A 16,351-nucleotide genomic window follows, 5' to 3' on the forward strand; every position below is an offset into this window, starting at 1 on the left:
TGCATGTTCCATGGCGGATAACAAGCCAACATGATCATAACGCTTTGTACAAGAGTTCAGTTCAGCAGCATTTACCAGTGGGAATGCTGGTTTGAAAGGGCCAGCAAAAGAAAGCAGTTTATAAGATGGTAGACAGGAGTTATTCGGGATTGCCTCAGACTACTGGTTTATTAAAGTCACATGTTTAAAACGACAAATATTAATGACTACAAAAAAACTCAAAACTGATGGAGATTCGTTTTTTTTGCATTTGTTTATTGATGCTCTTTGATAAGTAAAGTTGAGAGAAAAGCTTCGCCTCTGTCTTCAATAGAATTATGACTTTCTGTAACTTGTGTGGAAAATCTGAACTGTTCATTAACCATAGAGCCACATGCATTAAAGCTCACTGCCACATAGCAGAACCAGTATCCCTGTCTGGGTCAGGCATCTGTGCCAGGAAACACTTAATTTTCCAGTTCCGTCCCCACCCCCATGATCCTGACCTACGAAAAGACAGATGGTCTTGCCGATAGGTATGTGAAGGTAAGCATCATTCAGATCCAGGGAGCACATGCAGTCTCTGCAATATGCGCTGGGGGAACCAATGTATGGCGAAAATCTGAATAGGCGACCGTAACCCGCTGGGAGGCCGGGCCTTCCTCCACTGCCAGCCTGTCCATGCAAGCTAATTTCCGTCCATAAAGTTATTGTCCGAATCTGTGGGAGCGTAGGGGAGGAGAGAGGCGGAAGAGGGATCGGTAGGAAGAAGCCCGTGGACACTGCATGGAGGATCCAAGGATCCGTGAACCTCGTGCGCCAGCATGGACTCGCGTCTGGCTATGCCCTTTGTGGCTTTAGTGAGGATGGATAAGGATTCAGCAGTCTGGTGACTGTTCCTCCTCTTATCAAGTTCCAAATCCGTAGTGGAATGGAACGGGCCTTTCCCCTCCCCTAAGGGAAGATCCAGTATGCGTTCCTGGGTGTCTGTTGAATTTGGTCACCCGTAGCCCGGTAGTGTTTCTCCTGACAGTAGCGGTGCAAACAGCAGCACCTGAGGTGTCAATGCGCGCCACGCAAGGCTCCATGCAACTATTTTTTGGCCGCTGCCAGCCCTACCGAGTGTGGCTGTGAGTGCCAACAGTAAGGGGGCCCCCTTCCGCTGCCTCAACTTGGCATCAGGGCACCTGTTAGGCTGCGCCAAATGGGGTTCAGCTGTGACGTGCTGACCCAAGCGTTCTGCCGAGAACGAGGCCGTTGGAGGCGCGGGAGCCAGTGTTGTGGGTATTGGCATAGGCAGCTGGAGGTGCATGGGAGCCGGAGGCACTGGAACCAAGGGTGGAGTGGCCGTGGGTGCTAGCGACAGAACCGGAGGGAATATGTCCCGGAGGGTGATGGCTTTTCAATAAAACTAGTATTCACAGGCCAGTGCAGCGGGTGGAGGCGCGGGCATGGGTGCAGAGCCGGAGGGTTCTGCGGCCTGAACCCACTCTGCCTTACCGTCTGTGGGGACAATCATCACTGCAACGATTAAGGGTATGCCCTGGGCCACATACTTAGTGAAGACTATTCCACCTGGAAACTTGTTCCCCTACCTGTTCCCCAAAGGGGGATGGTGTCGGAGCCACCATTTTTTCTGGCCCGGTGGCCATTTTGTCGGGCTGCGTGCCTGTGTCGTGGTGCTTGCCACGTTGGGGCCTGCCTCTTCCAAGACACCTGGCGGTCGAGGTGGAGGCCTACCCTGCACCTCAGGACGGGGCCTGTTTGTGGATTGCCTCTGGCAATGCTGCCAGTAGTGCTGCGTACAGGCACCCCCTTGGACGTCTGCTGGGACTAGGGTAGCCCTTCAAACCTTACCCAGGTAAAAGAAACTTGCAGCCCCTCCGCTCAGTCACCAGTAGGATCTCACGACCCCTCGGCCTTGCGGCCGGTAGCTGTAGTAGCAACCTCGGTACCTGCACTGGTTCAGGGACCTGGAAGGTCCCTCCGCTGCCTGTGCCTCCTGGACGGAGACAACTTTGCAGGGTGTGTGGTGGGTACAGGCGCCCCCTTGGACATCTATTCAGTACTGGGGCGTAGCCCTTAGGGTGTAGACCCAGTAATTGAACCTTGCGGCTCTCCAGCGCAGTCGCCTGTAGAATTTTGCGACCCCCTCAGCCTGATTGCTTGGAGCTGAAGCAAGCAGCCTTGGTACCAAGACCTGAAAAGTCCTTGTCCCAGGACCTGCAAGGACCCTCCCGCTCCCTAGGAGAAGGAACAGCTTTGGCAGGGTACGTGGTGCGTACAGGCACCCCCCCCCCCTCAGACATTAGTCCGGTACTGGGGCATAGCCCTTCGGGCATAGACCCGGCAATAGACCCTTGCGGCCCTTCCACGCAGTGTCCGGTAGGATCTGGCGACCCTCCCTCCCCCCGGTCTGACGGCCAGTAGCTGAAGCAGCCTTGGTAGTTGCACTGGTACCAGGACCTGAAAGGTCCCTCCTGCTCCTATGCTTTCTGGGAAGGGAGTCACTTATGCAGGGTAAGTGTTGCGTACAGGCACCCACTCGGACACCTGTCTGGTAGTAGGGCGTGGCCCCTCAGGGGTAGACCCGGTAATCGAGCCTTGTGGCCCCTTATCGTAGTCACCGGTAGGATCTAGCGACCCCTCGGCCTGGTGGCCAGTAGCTGTAGTAGCCTTGGTACCTGCACTGGAACAAGAACCCAAGAGGTCCTTCCCGCTCTGTGCGGATGAAAACAGTGCCCCTATATTGGGCCTGACTTGTCCTGGCAAATTCCTTTGAGTCCTCTGGCTTCCAAAGAGTCCCATCCACCGGGCTAACCTGTTCTTCAGAGTGCGTTGTAAGCGCACTCCACGCGGTACAGGTCTCCCAGCGTGGCAAGGGCGGCAGGGAGCTTGATGAGACATAGGGAAGAGCCCCTTGCAGGCCGAGCACCTGCTGGAGCCTGCTGACGTCGAACTGTGCCGGGCAGGAGCATGGCCCCAGAGGACAGAGGTATCCATCCATCCAAGGAAGGGTGGTAGCTCAGCAATAAACGTTCCGAGCAGAGGTAGCAAGGGACAAACCAGGATGTCCCAATACCTATCCTGGCTGCAGCGCCTTCCAGTAACAAGCTGGTAAACTGGCAGGAAGCCCCAGGAAACAGCCCGGAAAACTAACAGCTTGGAAGGCTTGGCCCAGCAGATCAGGAAAGGCAGCAGTAGCATGCAGAAAGCCCAGACTATGTTAGTTAACAATTGGTGCAGTTACACAACATTTATCTGCTTGGTGTTAGGTAACCCACCTTTCGGTATAGGTCTGTACTACACAAGTTGGTAGTGTGACTGAGCAGCCAGGCCGATCTCAAGAGGGGTTGTTGTGAGCTGTACAAATTAAATCCATAAATACAAGTAGCCAAGTAACTAACTCAAGGTTACAATTAGTTATTTAACAAATTTTTAAATAAGCGTCCTTTAAAAAAGCTAATTTATTGAAACAATGTAAATATACTTCAAAATTCCTTTCCAGAAACAAAACTTAATGGATAATCTTTGGATATGCGTCTTGCACAATTCCTACACCCTGAGTTGACTTCAATCTCAAGGACAGTAATGGCATTTATAGATCTCACTAGTATACTTTGAAGATTGAGGTTGCAGAAAGGAAAGCTTAGGGAAGGAAAAATGTTAGACAGCTTGTCAGTATTTGAGGACAACTATATCTTTCAATGAAATCTAGATCAGACTTTCCCAGCAGTAACAGTATACAACAAGCTGCCACCTATGAGGGACTCATAGTAACGTCAATGGACTAGAAGAGTCTTCAGGGGGCCAGGCCGACCAACGTCATTTGGGACTCAGTCCATGGATCTGATTAACATCTTAGATTAAAGTCTTGCAAAGTTAGAGTCTTTAGAAAAATCACTTGTAAGCCTGTGAGAAGAGTTGAAATCACAGCCAATGCAATTCCCAACTGAGAAGAGCACGGCAATGAGTTAAGTACCCCTACCCTAAACAGTACCTCTTGTTTGAAGAAGAGTGGGGACAAGAGGGAGGACGTCTGAAGGGCTCCTGCAGTGGTATTTGGGAGGTCATCGGCAGCTACGGGCTTAAAAAAAAAATGTAAAAAAAATAAAAACAGCCAGCCAGCCAGCCAATCAGGACTAGTTGCATTCAGGCATTCCTAGAGACAAAGGACAGGGGGAGTTTCGGGACCCTCCCTCACATTCTGTCCTTCCAAACACACTGAAGCCAGGGGCAGACTTCAGGGCTGAAGCCCGCCAAAGGCAAGCCAAACAAAGGGCTCAAATCCATCTCAACGCACAGAGTAAAACCCAAGAAAGACCTCACAAACAGAAAATGGTGAAAAGAGAAGACAAGGGCCATTTGCCATCCATGGGTGCTGTACCGCAGCGGAGGGTTCAGCCTGCGGCAGAAAAGCACAACAGTAGGAAAAAGCCACTGCCAGCCATTTAAAGTAGTGAGGGTAACAAAAATGTTACATGAGAGAATAGGATAAGGGGCTACTAGGTAACCCCCCCCCCCATCCCCTCCAGCACCCAAGATAAGATGGTGTGTGCTGGACCTACAAAGAAAAAGTCAATTTCACTTTACTATCCTTGGGAACTGTAGTTCACACAAGAAAAGGTAGTTAAACCTTATGAGAAATCTAAAAAGGATGCATCTGTGACACTGCACTGAAGGTGCTGTGCATCACCATACAAAACGCAGATGTCTATTGAGTTTGTCACTCAAAAAACAGTGGAAACAAAATCCAAATCAGGTAGAAAACACCAGTGAGAAAAAGGTCTCACACTCCAGGGTTCAAATAAAAGAATTCCCCAGCAACAGAGCTGGGGGTCTCCAAGGATGAAGGGAATTGGCACATACATGAGAATTCCCCAACAGACTAGACGCCAGAGACAGCAGAAAAGAAACTGATCTGCCCAAACTACTGCACTCCGTGAGCCTTTATTGCTGGGGACCTTATCGCCTTACTTTGATGTGCACATGATTAGCCTGTGTGTTTGAAGGATCACAGCCGAATACGAAGCCATTTAAAAATACACTGGGATTCCCCACTCCAAAATGGCCGACACATCCTTGTGTAGAGGAGCCACCATCAGGGCGGCCAGCTGCCCCTCGGATTGTGCAGGCCTGCTGTGAATAGCCAATCCTGTGGCCGGCAGGCAGTAAACTGGCCCCTTCTCCCAAGGCCCCTTGAGTGAGGCTACTGTCTGTCTGGCTGGGCCCCTGCCTTCGTGCCTCTCCACAAACAATGCTGCAGCCTCCTGTACACTTCTTGCTCATGCACAAACTTGGCCCACCGCACCTCCAAACTCCCTTGCAATTTTGAGTGATGGTTGAACTGTCCTATTGCCTCCTCCACCTATCTCCTGAACCATATTCTGGGCCAATCCTATTCGATCTTTTTCTCCCTCAACTGCCTATTTTCTTCACTACAAAGGTTCATTCATTTCAAGTTGCGCTTCCTCCTTTTTCCATCCTGCTGCCAACTTGCGCACTGCATTCATTTGTGATCCATTTTAAAAAAAATCTTCTCTACCCTCTTCACATCTCCCATTAATGGTGGCACCAAGTGGGAGGTTCTCTTGGCTGCCTTATTCTCATCACGCTGCATCATTGACTACCACACTGGCATTATCCTGGTTCAGGGTCCACAAGCCAACCTTCTCTTTACCCGGATCCTGCCACCCATCAACTTTCTTCCTTCTCCTGCCTCTCCCCCTACCACTCTGTCCCCAGTACCACGCCCCTGTACGCCACCTCAGAAAACCTTTAAAGGCAGAGACCGTCACCACTTGGAAACTTCACGCCCACTCAGCCAACACTCTGCTGACATCTGCCTCCTTCGTGAAGGCACTGACCTCGACATTCTTGCCCTTACCGAGACATGGTTCGATGCCAGCTCAGTCACTGCTTTTGACCCTCTCCTACCAGACTGCTTCAAGATCATTTCCAAGCCTCGCTGTGCTGGCAATGGGGTTGACTTAATCTTCCTGAGTGGGTTCCATCTTAGCCACCGAGCTCTACTCTTCCTTTGAGAGCCTAGTATGCAAGTTGGCCATCTCTCCCTCCCCCACCTTGATCATTGCTATCTTTTACCAAACTCCAGGCACAACTTCCTCTCTGAATGGGCCGATTTCTGCCCCTTGTTACTTTCAAACTCCTCCAATCTACTCCTGTTGGGCGATTTCAATTGGACTCTACTCTTTTCATTGACCTCTGCACCTCCATCATTCTCCATTCTGGTCCAACCCACTTCGCTGGATGCCCTCATCCACTCTGGCCTCACTCTTGCATCACCTCTGTCCACCCCTCTCTCATCGCCTCCCACCTGGGTCCTTTGGCCTGCTGGCCGCACCGCCTAAAACCATGCCAACCTCATTCTTGAAAATCTGTCCAATGAAACGTGCATCAGCTGCTGCCTTCAATTCCACCTTTATTCCCCTTCCTAACTCATACTCTACCATTGACACTGCTCTCAGCAACTGCCACCTGTCATTAACACTCTTGACATTCTCGCCCCAGTCATGAGGATCTGCCTGAAACCCACCTTTAAGTGTGGTATGGCTCCAATATTGCAGCCCAGAAATGAAAGTACAGAGCGGCGGAAAGGAATGGCAAACTTCGGGATCACCCACTGATAAACTTTCCTGCTCCAAAGGCAGTACCGACTTCATCCGTGCCAAGAAAAGGACCCACTCAGGCACAAGTATCAGCCAACACCACGACTGAACTTTTCAAAATCTGCAGGGAATTAGCCAACCCTTCCAATCTCCTCCTGCCCTCTTCCCTCCCTGGCCCTCTCCAACACACCAGCCACCCACTTCGCCACCAAAACTAGGATACCCTGAACAGCCTCGTTACTCACCCTTCTCGCGTGGAGCCGGACATTCGGCGCCGCCAGTTCGGTGCGGGCCGATTTGATGCAGACGTTCCGCCGGAGGAGCAGTTTTGTGTTTGGCGCAGCTGTTAGGCAAAGTGTTTTATGCAGTACCCTCTGGGACCACTACACACAACTCTTACTACAGGTATAGGCAACCCAACCTTTGGTATAAGCTTGCACTACACAGTTTTGGTAGCGTGTTGAGCAGCCAGGCTTATCTCAAGAGGGAAAAATGTGAACTGTAGTGGAGTTAAAGATTCACAGTTACAGGTATTCAAATAAACTTACACAAGGTTTCTTGCATAAACAATTATTAATCAGTCAGTTATAAAGCCTTCAGAAAGGAGCAATAGAATAGCACACATACTTCAATACTGTACACTAGTTTCTGAATCAGTGAAGACCGTTTCGGGATGACCCACAGGTGACTTCAATAACTAGGGTGCTGGGGACATTAATATCCTACTGTTGGCATTTAGAATACTCTTAAGTTGGTAAAAGCCAAAAGATTATAACAGACCACAAATATTCTTAAGCAGGCAACTACTTTTAGATTTTCCTAGAAGAGTCCTTCGGTTCAATAGGCTAAGCCAAAGTCAATGGGCAAAAGTCTTGTATAGGATGAAGCACTTCTGGTAAGTAAATGGAAAAGCCTTTGCACAAGTTCTTGGGAGTCTTTGATAAAAAGAAGAATCAAATGTATGGCCAAAAGCTGATTAGACTTGTGAGTTTCAGAAGTGGCAAGCACTACAGTAAGAGGTAAGTTCACTTTTACAGTACCTTTAAAGATGAAAAGATGCAGGGGGGGCGCTGTTGCGCACAACGAATATGGCTGACTGAGTGGAGAGCTCCGGCTCAAGAATTAATCCTATTTCAAATTAATCCTTTCAGCACCGTTCTAACCGTCCGTGAGAGGTGAAGTCTGGCGGCGGAGTACCTTCGGAACAAACACTCGAAAAAATTGAGGAATCACGCCACAGAAAACTCGTGATATCAGCCTGAAGGCATTTTGGCAGACTTGAGGTGCCTACGCGGCCGCCCGCCGGCTCCACAGAATATCCACTGTGTGCCGGAGGCACGCCAGGCAGAGCGGGTCGCAGTGGGGGAGTGGCGCAGCAGTGAACTTGCAGTGTTGCCTGAAAAGCGGAGGAAACCACGGCCACCCTCGGATTGGGGTGCGGAGGGGACCGCAGACAGAACACCAGCACTTGCAGCTGCTTCCATCGGGAGAGTAATGCGGAAGGCCGATTGAACAACTGAGGGTCCTCCCACGGCTCTCACGGCCGTCATACGCGCGGCACTGCAGCCGCCGTCAGACCAGCCCCTGTGACTCCCGGGCTGGCGGATTGAGAAGAGTTCAAGGAAGCAACGCGGAGACATGCGGGGGAGCAGCGTCACACACCCCCCCACCTCAAGTGCAGCGGGGCGGGCAGGCCCTCACCCACAACGACCACCACCAGTGCCATGCCATAACCCCCGGGAGAGAGCAGAGGAAAGCTCTGTGCCAGCTATCAGGGACTGTTGCCAGTACTAAATTGAGTGAACAACGCCGGGTGCACACTGTATATAATTCGGCTGGAGACCGCTGAGGCTGCTCTCGTGGGGTTGCCACTGCTGAGGGGACGCAGAAGGTTGCGTCCCCCCCACCCTGGCGCTTGGCGAGGCTCGCAGAACATATTACTACATACGAGGTGTGGTAACGAGCGCACTGCTAACATCCTGGCATACACTGGCAGAACTGGGCGGCTTTTGCTGAGTAGGACCCCACCAATCCTGGAGTGGTGCAGGAGGGACACCCTGCTGAAAGCTGTGTGGGGGCAGTCTATGTGATCAAACTTTTCGGGACCCGCCGGCGAAAATCCGGACCCTGTACAAAGCACAAATAAATAGCCTAAACACCCGGGGGGGGGAGGAGGGTGCGAAGTAGGCCAAACGCTTCCACATCACCCGCCCTTTTGCCTGACCTTGAACACAACATCACATGGGACACACACAGGAAAGGTACAGAGGGGGAGGGGGTGGGGGTGGGGGGGGGGGGGGTAGACTGGCCCGATGGACACCTTTGCCAGCTCCCAGCCACACAGGGCGGCCGAGGGGGAGCCACAGGACACACAGGACAACAAACAAGGGGAAGATCCCCTGGACCGCCTGGCGACACTGGTTCAGAATGGTTTTATGGCAGTCAATGTCAAGCTGGCCGACAGTCACAACAATTGGGTCCCTGAAGGCTCAAGTGGAGAAGGAGAGCGTGTGCATCATAGAAGCCGAGAGCAGGATAAGCACGAACGAAGATACAATCGCACAGCATGGTCGTGACATAGCCCACCTCCAGACAGAGCTACGAAAAACTCAAAATAAGTGCGAAGACTTAGAGTCAAGATCTCAAAGGAACAATATCCGAATTGTTGGGATTGCGATCGGCAAAGGCGATATGGAGAGACAAGTGGAAAACCTGCTGAGAAATATCCTGGGAGCAGATTCCTTCTCCGAACATTTCCTTGTAGAGAGGGCCCACCATACGTTGGCACCAGTGCCGAAGCCTGGGGCACCTCCCCGCACCATAATACACGTCTCCTTAACTACAGACGTAGGGACTTGATACTCCGACTGTCCAGAGAGAAAGGCACTCTACATTTTGAACATAACAGAATTCATATATCCGGACTTCTCCACTGGCATACAGGCAGAGGTGGTCCTATGAACTGGTTAAAAAACAATTGCAAATACGTAACGTACCGTACACCCTCATCTTCCCAGCGAAAATGAGAATCCAACATGGTGGAAGAGCTCATTTGTTTTTTTAAAACCCCACAGAAGCCATGACATACATAAAGGCCTCCATCCCATTGCCTCCCAGAGACCGGACAGTCAACCAGAATGCCAGACCACAGCCTGGAGATGAGATACCAGATTCAGTGGACTAACCGGAATAAAACATCCGCAGGGGGACAAACCAGGAACGGGGGGCGGGGGGGGGGGGGGAAATAAACTCCCTTTTTGCTTAGAGGAAGATTGTGGGCTCTCTATCGATCAGGGAAAAAAAAAACTGCAAAATAGACGGACAGGGCAGCATCGTCAAGTTGGGGGTGATGTGGGTGGGGGAACAAACTATCACAGGATGTTCAGCTCGGTTGAGCAGTGCGAGGAGGGCGGGGGGAGGAGTTGAGGATTTGGGACAGTTGAAGGAGTCCTACTAGTTAAAAATCGTGGGGACCTTGCAACACATGGAACTCTCCTGAGTAACAGCAAGTTAAGGGACGCAGCATGGCTAACCCCGTTAGGACGGCCCAAGGGCTTAGATTAAAACTTAACGTGGAACGTCCGTGGTCTGGACAACCGAGCCAAATTGAACAAGGTGGGAGCCTATATTACTCATCTTCAGATTGTCATGTTACAAGAAACGCATGCTCTCCAGAAGGTTAATACCGAGTTCTTGAAAGGGTGGGGTAAGCATAGATACTATACAGAATACTCTTCACAGGCTTGAGGTGTACTTGTCTGAATTCACCCATCCCTTGGATTCCAATTTAAGAGAAGTAAAATAGACCCTCTGGGACGCTACGTAATAGTGTGTGTCTGGGGGGGGGGGGGGCAGGGGGGAGTATTGCGGGGGGAAGACCTGATATTGATGAACACGTATGGTCCAAACGTGGACGACCCTGACTTCTACACAAATGTAATGCAAGAGGTTGGCTTCTCTGGAAGCAAGCACGTACTGTGGAGGGGGGGAGATTTCAATACCATATTAGACAGTACCCTAGTCCGCTCCAAACACAGGAATCCCTCAAAAACAGCTAGTACTTTACAGTAAATCATAATGCAACTAATACTGGTAGATGCCTGGAGGACACTGCACCCCCAAAAAAGACAATATTCCTTTTACTCCTCGGTGCATGACACCGAATCCTGCATAGATTACTGGCTGGTGTCCGCATCTCTCATGAACCAAGTTGACAATAGCGAAATATTTCCCCTGCACCCTGCCAGACCACTCCCTATCCTGTTAGACAGGACTCTAGGAAACCTTAGGCCCCCGGTCAGGAGATGGAGAATGCCTCCCAACATCCTTAAGGACCCTGCAGTGGCAGAGTAATTGCACACCGATGTTGAATTTTTCCTTGAAACTAATAAAAACTCAGTCAATAGCCCTGCAATTATATGGGAGACATTTAAGGCATCGGTGAGGGGGGATTCCGATTTCCAAATCCATGGGGCTGTTGAAGGCCGTCAGGGGGGAACTGGCGGAGAGAGACGGCTGGGGGAGTTCGAACAACGATACACATCCCTGCATGAGGACAGCACCCTTGCAGACATTAATAGTAACCTACAAGAATTTAATAAACTAGCTACCAGGGAATTGCTGTATATGGCTACTCCAGCCAGAGCACGCCGGTATGGCGAAGGGAACAGGGCGGGTCGCACCCTAGCTAACCTACTGAAAGCAGAGAGATGCCACACTACGATTTCCAGCATAGTAGCGGCTGACGGCACGGTAACAAGTGAGGAGGGCATAAATAGAGAATTCTCCCTTTTTTATACAGAACTACATGCCAATCATGATCTGAACCCCCCCCCCAGGACATCAGTGAATACTTAGATACTACCACGCTCCCGATGCGGACAACAGAAAATAAACTGCTGCTAGACCAGCCCCTGACGGTTGAGGAAATAAAGGAAGCGATTAAATCACTAGCCAACGGAAAGGCTCCCGGCTAAGACGGACTGGGGGTTGATTTATATAAGGAGCTCAGTGAGGAGCTCGCCCCGCTAATGCTGTCCGTATGGGAGGAGGCCATAGAAGTAGGAACACATTCCAACGTCCATGAGAGAGGCCATAATAACGTTACTCCCTAAGCCCAGGCGACCCCCCAATAAGATGTCCTCCTTCCGGCCCCTATCCCTTATAAACTGCGATGCTAAGTTATTTTCAAAGATTCTGGCCACTAGACTCCTGCCTAACATGCCAGGGTTGGTACACCCAGACCAATGCGGATTTATCCCCACCAGGTCGACGGCACTGAATCTACGCAGGTTATTTGGTGTCATGGCCCAGATTAAGCCAGAAGCACAGGCGGTGGTCGTGTCTCCAGATGCCGAAACGGCATTTGACTCTGCATCATGGACATACCCGTTCATGGTGCTTGAGAGGTTTGGACTAGGCCCATACGTCCTAAAGTGTGTTAAGGTATTCTACACTAACCCATGAGCCAAGGTATTCACCAACTGCATCATGTCAGAATGGTTCGAGCTGGTTAGGGGTACAAGATAGGGCTGCCCGTTCTCCCCCATACTGGTCGCCTTACTATGGAACCAATCGCAGCAGCAATTAGGGAGCACCAGGGACAGAGGGGCATATGGATGGCGGGCCTGACCCAATAATATCACTATATGCGGATGACGCCCTATTATACATCCGAGAACCAGACACATTTGGGGCCAGTGATAGAGGCAGTGCATAAATTCGTAGAATACTCGGGACAAAAAAATAACAACTCTAAATCTGAAATCTTTCCCCTGACCCCCGCTACTAGATGTCCAAACAACTTGCACGGCCTACAATGGTCCACGGACAAAATAAGATACCTAGGGGTTATCGTGTCGGGAGACAGAACGTCTTAACTCTCGAACAATCACGACTCTATTGAACACAATTTCCATGAAACTAAGCTTCCGGGCGAAACTTCCCATTTCACTTATTGGCCGGGTAGCTATATTGAAAATTGTCATTCTTCCCAAGGCGCTATATATATTTACCAACGTTCCGATATGGCCTGGTAGGCGGTTCTTTGACACTCAGATCCATGGCGGTGGAGTTCGTCTGGTGCGGTGGGGGGGGGGGGAACCTTATAACAAAGGTGGCATAGCAGCTCCTGACTTTGAATTGTATCATCTAGTGGCACAGGCCCAGTTCGTTAAGCACTGGTATGATGAACAGGACACCTCACCCCACATTTGTTTAGAAAAGTACGCTGCACGCCCAAACGACTTAAGGACAATCATTTTCAAAGATAAACACAGAGATGAGTGTCCATTTGACCCAGTCAGTACAACAGCGAAAGCATGGTCCAAACTTTACTGTAGGCTCGGGTTGGAGACACCTTACTATGCCGAGGCCCCGTTCTGGAACTTCCCCCGGTATCGCACCCACATATGATCCAGATATACAGCAAAAATGGCACCCAGGGGAAGAATTTAAAATGAAAGACATATTCCCTAACGGCAAATTTGTAACGGTGGAAGAGTTCAAAACAGGGATGGAAGTGACCAATTGATGATATTACAATACTATAGAATGAGAATGGCTTTCAAGGCTAGGTGGCCAATGTTCCCAGACGAACCCCCACCACACCAGTGCCTGGTGATCCTGTTGACCCGGTCGGGAACCAGTGTCTCGGGGCTATACATGGCTGTGCAGGCCAACACTCCATCGGTGAACAAGATAAAGTCCTCCTGGGAAATGAATCTGGGTGCTACCATAACAGAGCCTGGGAGAGGTACTGTGAATTGACCAAGAGGGTGTCCATGAACGCAGGCCTTCGGCTGATCCAATTTAAAGTGTTTAACAAGCTACACTACACCCCCCAAAAAATTGCGAAATTCACAAATAACAGTCCCGGTGGGTGTCAGAAATGAGGGGCAGAGCAGGCGGATTCGATGCACATGTACTGGAGCTGCCCTCGCATGTGTATTCTGGGGAGGTCGTGAATATCCTAGAGGAAGTAACCCAGATACCGGCAGACCTCACACCACAAAAATATCTGTTTGGGGATATTCAGTCGGAGGTAATTAGAAGGCTCTTTAATATTGCATGCGTGGTGGCGAAAAAATGCATACTGCAAAAAATGGAAGAGTGCACAGGCACCAAAAGTGAGCCACTTTAAGGACTTGATGTATGTGAATGCATGTGAAGAAAACTACATAATGTCACTCCCGAACTCATGTAAGCCGAAAGACATTTGGGGCCCGTTTAGAATGTACCTATGCGAAGCGGACTCGGCCAGTAACAGCCCAGCAATGTGTTTAATCAGTAACACCGCGCACCTTGTTACATAACCAAATTGAATGTCGCTGTTATGGATGTATACAAAATGTAATATTGCTGCAATGTCATGTACCACAATCATTAAATAAAGTTTAAAAAAAAAAATATGAAAAGATGCAGCAGATGACTCTGTTCCTGTGCAGCTCTGCAGGTCTCACTGTTCCTGGGCCTCAGTCGTGGGGACAAGAGGGAGGATGTCGGGGGACTCCTGCAATGCACTTGGGACGGTCCAAACTCGCAACCAGCAAACTTAACTTTCAGTGGCTGTTCATGTTTGAGCTCCTTGCGTCTACTGCAAATAGCAAAACCGCGGTTCCTGGCTGTTAAGATTGACTTTCCTTGCTTCTGGGGTACCACACTCTGTTGAGGGGGCTCAGGTATGGTCAGTCCAGCTTCTTGGGAGTTCGAAGGATCTTCCAAAAGCTCTAGGCCAGCTTAAAAGCAACGCACACAATCTGGTGTTCCTCTCCCTGGCTATACAGTTTCTAGCACCAACTCTGGAAATTCAACCAGCTCCGAGATTATGTCCAGGTGGGCTTACTTTGGAGTTGGTTCGTCCCACCAACTCAAAGGGAGAATTAGTCCTTGCAGGGGCTTGTAGGTCGATGCGAACTTGGCGTTTCGGCACTGCAGCAGGGCGTCGACAGGCAAACCAATGGTCCAGGAGTTGAAGTGGTTCCTTTGTCCAGTGGTCAACTGCCTTCCAAGTCAAATACCTCGCCTTTTATTCAGGTTTCTCCCATTCATTCCAGCCTAGCTGTCAATCACCCAACAGGGTGGCAGTCCTTGCCGGACAGTCAGCCGGTCAATCAACACAGAGTGCATTTGGGTCTCCTAGGAGACTAAGCACAGGGAGTTTCGGGAACCTCCCTCACTTCCTGCCTACCCTAGACACTCTGGAGCCAGAGGCGGGTTTCACTCATGAATCCTGACAAAGGCAAAATGAACAAAGACCAAACCTGGTTTGGCGTGCAGAGTAAATCTCAAGGACCTTTCCACAAAGAAATGGCGAAAAAGAACACCGGGTGCCATTTTGACAAAGATGGCTCCTGTGGGTGGTTTACTGTAGCTGTGAACGCAGCCAGCAGTAAATTCACACCATGGTAGTTCAAACTAAAACACTGCCACCAGCCATTCAGTGCGAAAAGGGTAACAAAAAATGTTACATGAGAAACTAGACAAAGGATACTAGGTAACCCCTCCAGCACTATTGTTAGATAGGGTCTGCTGGGGCTAGAAAGATCTAATGGTAAGTAAAGTCAATTTCACTTTACTGCTCTGTGAAACAGTTTATCCCAGAGAAGGTAGTTAAACCTTTTGGGGGAAATCTGAAAGACTTCCTTGCCACCGCACTGAAGGTTCTGTGTGACAATGTAAAAGATGCCTATGGAATTTGACAGACTCCACAACCAAAAGAAAGGTAAACGTCACATTAAAATACATGAGTGGGAAAAAAAACGGTCTCCCTCTCCAGGTTAAAAAAAAAATTCCTCAAAATCGAACAGAGTTGCTGGGGTCTCTAAGGTGGAGGGAATTAGCACATTTCTGAGAATTCTCCCCAACACTGGCCACTTTGCCGCAATTTTAATTAACAGTGTCGGGTGACTGATGAGTTAACCACAAGGCAATAGAGCCCTCAACAATTCTCTGTACCAGTTAATTGTATTAAGCTGTACAATCGTTCATGACCCACATGAATTTAAGTAACTGGTGCAGTTGAAACCGATCAGATCTCCATAGCCAAGTGGTTAGCTCTTCGGTCTCACATCCCTGCAAGCCAGGGTTCGAGATAGCATTAATTTAATTTTTTTGTATTTTATTTTTATTTTTTTAAATGCTGCCATGCCAAAATGTGCTGGCGCCCAAAAGATGCCAGCGCCGGACTGGTCACACCAGACAGGCCATGCCAAACTGGCCTGCGCCAAACTGGGATGTACTGCTTCCCACACTGCTTACTGCTTCCAGTAAGCTCCAACTTCCACAAAAGATACCCCGACTGTGTGTCACACCAACTAAATCTACACCTATTTACACCCTCTCCATTCTCATCTACCAAAAATGTACAATCTACGTAAAAAATGACCTTACTCAACTACCATTTTGATATCCACAACCCTCTGCTTGCAGTCAGAGCTGTGGCTACCACGTCTCCCAGGGGCGATGTGGATAATAGGTTTTGGGGGGCTTGTAGCAAGATGGGACAAGGCCAGATTAGCACACGACACAGAGGTTAATCTTCCTTCCCTGCCAATAGGAAGCTACAAAAATATTGTACTGAGATTAAAAGAATATTGTCGAATAAAGTATCAACCTTACACTTTTAGTTCACCTTCTAGGAGGTATATGGTGTAGCACAAGGAACATGCGGATCTAAAATAATGTTTTCCTAGTTAATATAGGTACAAGAGTTTAATATTTCTCATAGTAACTTACTGCTAAAA

At 49.6% G+C, this 16,351-nt stretch overlaps 1 protein-coding gene across 1 annotated transcript in view; it reads right to left on the minus strand.

Moving 5' to 3' along the window:
* Positions 1 to 16,351, minus strand: part of NCBP1 (nuclear cap binding protein subunit 1) — a 1,187,216-nt gene that overhangs the window by 980,534 nt on the left and 190,331 nt on the right. The window lies entirely within an intron of this gene.

The sequence above is a fragment of the Ambystoma mexicanum genome, chromosome 6q (genome assembly GCF_040938575.1).
Source record: "Ambystoma mexicanum isolate Mex_15411 chromosome 6q, UKY_AmexF1_1, whole genome shotgun sequence".
Lineage (NCBI taxonomy): Eukaryota > Metazoa > Chordata > Amphibia > Caudata > Ambystomatidae > Ambystoma > Ambystoma mexicanum.